Raw genomic sequence first — 6,000 nt, forward strand, 5'->3', positions numbered from 1 at the left:
ATTCATATTCATCTGTTCACCTGGCTGGCTGGTTGTCTGTTTCTCTCTGTTGGGGTGGGAGTTACATGAGGTACAAGGCCCAATACCCAGGCCATGAGTGAAATCTAGGATACTTAGGAATAGAGTGATTCATGGGAAGCGGGTGGTATTGCGCCACTTAGCGGAACATTGATATCACGAGCAGTTCAGACCCTGGTGGGGCATTATCGTTACATACTTTGGGTGTGTATATGATGATGTCCTGCGAAAGGTTATTTATGCTGCGTTTCTCTCGACCTTACCCTGGCCTAGATGACACCCGTGAGTGGGGAGGGAATGATCATTATTACAGGTACAGTTGGTGACTTGTTGGTGACTTGTTGGTGACTTGTGATCCTGTTGGTGACTATTGGTTCAGAATTTTGGGGTCTCAGATGACTTTGGGTTTCAGATGAATTTGTGGTTCCGAGTTCAAGCCGAAGCTTTGATCCTGTGTTCCGAGAGACACAGCCAACCAGTCGTGTCTGCATCATTTGCATTATAGCATGTTTATTTTCAAAAAAATACGCAATAAAAAAAAGGGGGAAGAAAAAAAAAGAAAAAGAAAAAAACTAATCCCTGCATGCATATCATTTCTCAGGTACATTCCAGAGCTTGTTCACTGATAGAGATGGCAACAGTCCCAGAGTTGAAGCGGAAGACTTGTTCCTACAGCTTTCGCCGTGAACCTTTGACGTCTCTGATTGAGTTGAGCAACCTTATGACCAGTGGTAACCAGAAGGGGTTTGTTGACCAGTATGGAGATATTCTGACACTGTTGAAGATGGTAGTCGATCCGGTGCCGTTGCAGACTCTTCTACAGTTCTACGACCCAGAGCTTCATTGTTTCACCTTTCAAGATTATCAGTTAGCGCCTACTCTTGAGGAGTATTCCATTCTGCTGAGTGTCCCGGTCCGGTATCAGGTTCCTTTCTTGGATGTGCCCAAGGAGGTTGATTTCAGAGTTGTTGCCAGAGCTCTCCATTTGGGTATCAAGGAAGTCGGTGATAGTTGGAAGTCCAGTGGGGATGTTGTAGGATTGCCTTTGAAGTTTCTGTTGAGGGTAGCTAGAGAAGAAGCAGAGAAGGGAAGTTGGGAAGCCTTTCATGCTCAGTTGGCCGTCATGATCTATGGGATCGTCCTGTTTCCGAGTATGCCCAATTTTGTTGACTATGCTGCAGTCAGTATTTTCATTGGAGGAAATCCAGTTCCTACTCTGTTGGCTGACACTTACTATGCTATTCACAGTAGGCATGGTAAGGGTGGGGCTATCAGGTGTTGTCTCCCGCTTTTGCTCAGATGGTTCTTGTCTCTCCTGCCAGTCAGTGGACCTTTTGTGGATGCTCAGAGCACGCATAAGTGGACTCAGAGGGTTATGTCTCTTACCTCCTATGATATCAGATGGCAATCTTACCAGATGGATGTGCGTAACGTCGTTATGAGCTGTGGAGGATTCCGTAATGTGCCACTCGTAGGGACTAGGGGTTGCATCAATTACAACCCGGTTCTTTCTCTTCGCCAGTTGGGGTTTGTGATGAAGGGAAGACCACTTGAGGCTGAGGTAGCTGAAAGTGTGTATTTTGAGAAGCAGAGTGACCCGGCCAGAGTGGAGCAGATAGGGAGAGCTTGGAAGTCTATTGGTGTGAAGGATGGATCTGTCTTAGGGAAGAAGTTTGCCGTTGCTATGCCTGATTACACTGATTGGGTCAAGGAGAGAGTAGAAACTTTGTTGTTACCCTACGATAGGATGGAGCCGTTGCAGGAGCAACCACCTTGGATCCTTGCTGAGAGTGTGCCTGCGGAGCACTACAAGCAAGCCCTGATGGAGAATCGCCGTTTGAGAGAGAAGGAGCAAGATACCCAGATGGAGCTGTACAAAGCCAAAGCTGATAGGTTGAACTTGGCTCATCAACTCAGAGGAGTGCGAGAAGAAGATGCTAGCAGACTGAGAAGCAAGAAGAGATCCTACGAGGAGATGGAGAGCATGTTAGATGCAGAACACCGGGAGTGCTTGAGGCTGCAGAGAGTTGAGGCCAGCTATCAGAAGAAGATCAGAGACTTGGAGAAGCAACTCAGAGATAAAGACATCCAGTTGAAGAAGGAAGTAGACTTGAGACAGGCATCAGAGAACCACCTTGGAGGAGAAGTGGTAGAGCTTAGACGACAACTGAAGGAGAAGATCACTCTTTTGCCAGAATGTTCAGAATGTGACCTGTTGATAGACCAGTGTCAGTACTTGAAGACTCTCATTCCGGGAGGCCGTTTGTCGTAGCTTGTATCTTTGATATGTGTGTTGAGAATCACCTCCAGGCTTGTTGGATGGGATTCATTGTTGTACTCCGATTGTTTGGATTTTCTTTGTCGACTTTGTTGTATGATCCTGTTACTCATATTGATGAGGTTTTTGGTTTCACCTTGTACTCATCACTCTTGTGTATGTTGTTTCTGTGTTTCTATGTTGTTCTTGCTGCAGGTTGCCATCTTTTGAGGATGACTCAGGCTCTTTGAATGCCTGAGGAATGAACATATCATGTGCATCATACGCATCATTAGCACCATACTCATATCATTTTGCATAACAGGTGTTCTTGGTCGTGACTTCTCACTCTTGGTTCCTGTTCAGGCAGGATAGCTGATCAACGTCCGCACCGCTACTCAACAAGACTGAATCAACAGAGAGGTATGGATCAAGTTCAAGCTGAGTTGGCTGAGATGAAGGCTAACATGGCCCAGTTTATGAATATGATGCAAGGGGTTGCACAAGGTCAGGAAGAGCTTCGAGCCATGGTTCAGAGACAAGAGGCTGCAATTCCACCGGTCAACCATGCTCCGCCAGAGGGAGGCCCGGTCAATGATAATAATGTTGCTGCTGCTGTACCCATCAACAACTATGCTGTAGGTGATGAGTTGGGGGGTATTCGAATCAACGGTCAACCTATTGCTCCAGATGCCGCTAATGCCAGAGCAGTCCGTGCCCCGGCCCGTAATCCTGTTCCGATTGTTGACAGACAAGAGGATATGTTCACTCTGCTCAGTGAAGACGAAGACGTTCTGGGAAGGGTTGATGAGAGGGATCGTAAAGTTGATGCCCTTGCTGAGAAGATCCGGGCTATGGAATGTCAAATTCTCTCGGTTTTGATGTTACCAATATGGGGTTGGTGGAAGGTTTGAGAATCCCTTACAAGTTCAAAGCACCGTCCTTCGATAAATACAACGGTACTTCTTGCCCTAGCACCCATGTGCAGGCTTATTATCAAAAAATCTCTGCGTATACCGATGATGAAAAGATGTGGATGTATTTTTCCAAGATAGTCTATCTAGGGCTTCTTTGGACTGGTACATGGAATTGAAGAGAGATTCGATCCGATGCTGGAGGGATCTGGGTGAGGCCTTCTTGAGGCAATATAAACATAACATGGACATGGCACCGAGCCGGACTCAGCTGCAGAGTCTTTGTCAGAAATCCAATGAAAGCTTCAAGGAGTACGCCCAGAGGTGGCGTGAACTGGCTGCTAGAGTTCAACCCCCTATGCTGGAGAGGGAGTTGACAGATATGTTTATCGGTACTCTTCAGGGTGTGTTTATGGACCGGATGGGGAGCTGCCCATTCGGTAGTTTTTCTGATGTTGTCATTTGTGGAGAGAGGACTGAGAGCTTGATTAAAATTGGGAAGATCCAAGATGCTGGTTCCTCTTCTTCTAAGAAGCCGTTTGCTGGGGCACCTCGTCGAAGAGAGGGTGAAACTAATGCTGTTCAATACCGCAGAGATCAGAACAGAAGTCAACGCTGTCAGGTTGCTGCAGTGACCATTCCGGCACCTCAACCTCGTCAACAACAACAACAAAGAGTTCAACAACCGCAACAACAACAACAACAGCAACGTCCGTATCAGCCCAGACAGAGGATGCCTGATCGACGTTTTGATTCGCTACCCATGTCGTACGCCGAACTGCTGCCCGAACTACTCAGGTTGGGGATGGTTGAGTTGCGTACAATGGCTCCGCCTACAGTATTGCCTCCTGGGTACGACGCCAACGTCCGTTGTGACTTTCACTCTGGGGCACCAGGGCATCATACTGAGAAGTGTCGGGCTCTCCAGCACAAGGTCCAAGATTTGATCGATGCCAAGGCAATCAACTTCGCTCCAGTGCCTAACGTCGTAAACAACCCTATGCCTCAGCATGGTGGGCATAGAGTGAACAATATTGAGGGGAAAGAAGCTGAAGATCTGGTTGTTAATGTTGATGATGTTCAGACTTCTCTGCTAGTTGTGAAGGGTCGTCTGCTGAATGGGGGTGTCTACTCGGGCTGTGATGAGGATTGTTTGGGCTGTGCAGAATCTGAGAATGGTTGCGACCAGCTAAAAGCCGGTATCCAGGGTATGATGGATGAGGGTTGTTTGCAATTCAGTAGGGCTGTAAAAGATCGTGGGACAGTGTCAACTATCACCATTTACTTTAAACCGTCTGAAGGACGTGGACAAAGGGTCGTTAATGCACCTGCAACAAATGGTACCCCAGTTACCATTTCCGTGCTTGTAACCATCAGTGCTCCAACTACTATCGCTGCGTCTGGAAGAAGGGCTGTTGAGAATAGTAGAGTCGTGCCGTGGAAGTATGATAATGCTTACCGCAGTAACAGAAGGGCTGAAAGTCAGACGAGACCAGTGAATCAAACTCCAGTGACAATTGGTTTACCGAATAGAGTTCCTGCAACTGTTGGTCCGGCTGTGGATAATGTAGGGGGTCCAGGAGGTTTTACCAGAAGCGGTCGTCTGTTCGCACCGCAGCCTTTGAGGGACAATAATGCTGAGGCTCTCGCCAAAGCAAAGGGTAAACAAGCTGTGGTTGAGGAAGAACCTGTCCAGAAGGAAGCGCCCGAGGGGACATTTGAGAAGGACGTGGAGGAGTTCATGAAGATAATCAAGAAGAGTGACTACAAGATTGTAGATCAGTTGAATCAAACTCCGTCCAAGATTTCTATACTTTCACTGTTGTTGTGCTCTGAGGCACACCGTAATGCCTTGCTGAAGATGTTGAATCTGGCTTACGTGCCTCAGGAGATTTCTGTCAATCAACTGGAGGGTGTGATGGCCAATGTGAGCACCAGGCATGGTGTAGGTTTCACCAACCTGGACTTACCGCCTGAAGGGCGAAACTATAACAAAGCCTTGCATATCACCATGGAGTGCAAGGGGGCAGTGTTGCCTCACGTATTGGTAGACACCGGGTCGTCACTGAATGTGCTGCCTAAGCAGATTCTGAAGAAGATTGATGTGGAAGGGTTTGTGCTTACTCCTAGTGACCTGATCGTTCGTGCTTTCGACGGATCCAAACGTTCTGTGTGTGGGGAAGTTACCTTGCCTGTGAAGATAGGTCCGGAGGTATTCGATATCATCTTCTATGTTATGGACATCCAGCCCGCCTATAGTTGTTTATTGGGGCGTCCATGGATTCATGCAGCAGGGGCAGTCTCGTCGACTCTCCATCAAAAACTCAGGTATGTCTGGAACGGTCAGATTGTGACTGTGTGCGGTGAAGAAGAGATTCTGGTGAGTCATCTATCCTCGTTCAAATATGTTGAGGTGGATGGCGAGATCCACGAAACCTTATGCCAGGCGTTTGAGACTGTGGCTCTTGAGAAAGTGGCGTACGCTGAGCAGAGGAAGCCAGGTGCTTCAATTACTTCTTACAAGCAGGCTAAGGAGGTTGTTGATTCTGGCAAAGCTGAAGGCTGGGGCAAGATGGTGGACTTGCCTGTCAAAGAAGACAAATTGGCGTTGGTTATGAGCCTCTCCAAGCAGAGCAGAATGGTCAAGCGGGTCCGAGTACTTTTACCAGCGCTGGGCTGATGAATCATGGCGACGTCTCTGCAACCGGTAGTGAAGACTGTGACAGTGATTGTGATTTGGACAACTGGGTTCGCCGTGTGCACCAGGGGAGTCTATCAACAACTGGACGGCTGAAGAAGTGGTTCAAGTTA

The sequence above is a fragment of the Lathyrus oleraceus genome, chromosome 7 (genome assembly GCF_024323335.1).
Source record: "Lathyrus oleraceus cultivar Zhongwan6 chromosome 7, CAAS_Psat_ZW6_1.0, whole genome shotgun sequence".
In the NCBI taxonomy this organism is placed as follows: Eukaryota; Viridiplantae; Streptophyta; class Magnoliopsida; order Fabales; family Fabaceae; genus Lathyrus; species Lathyrus oleraceus.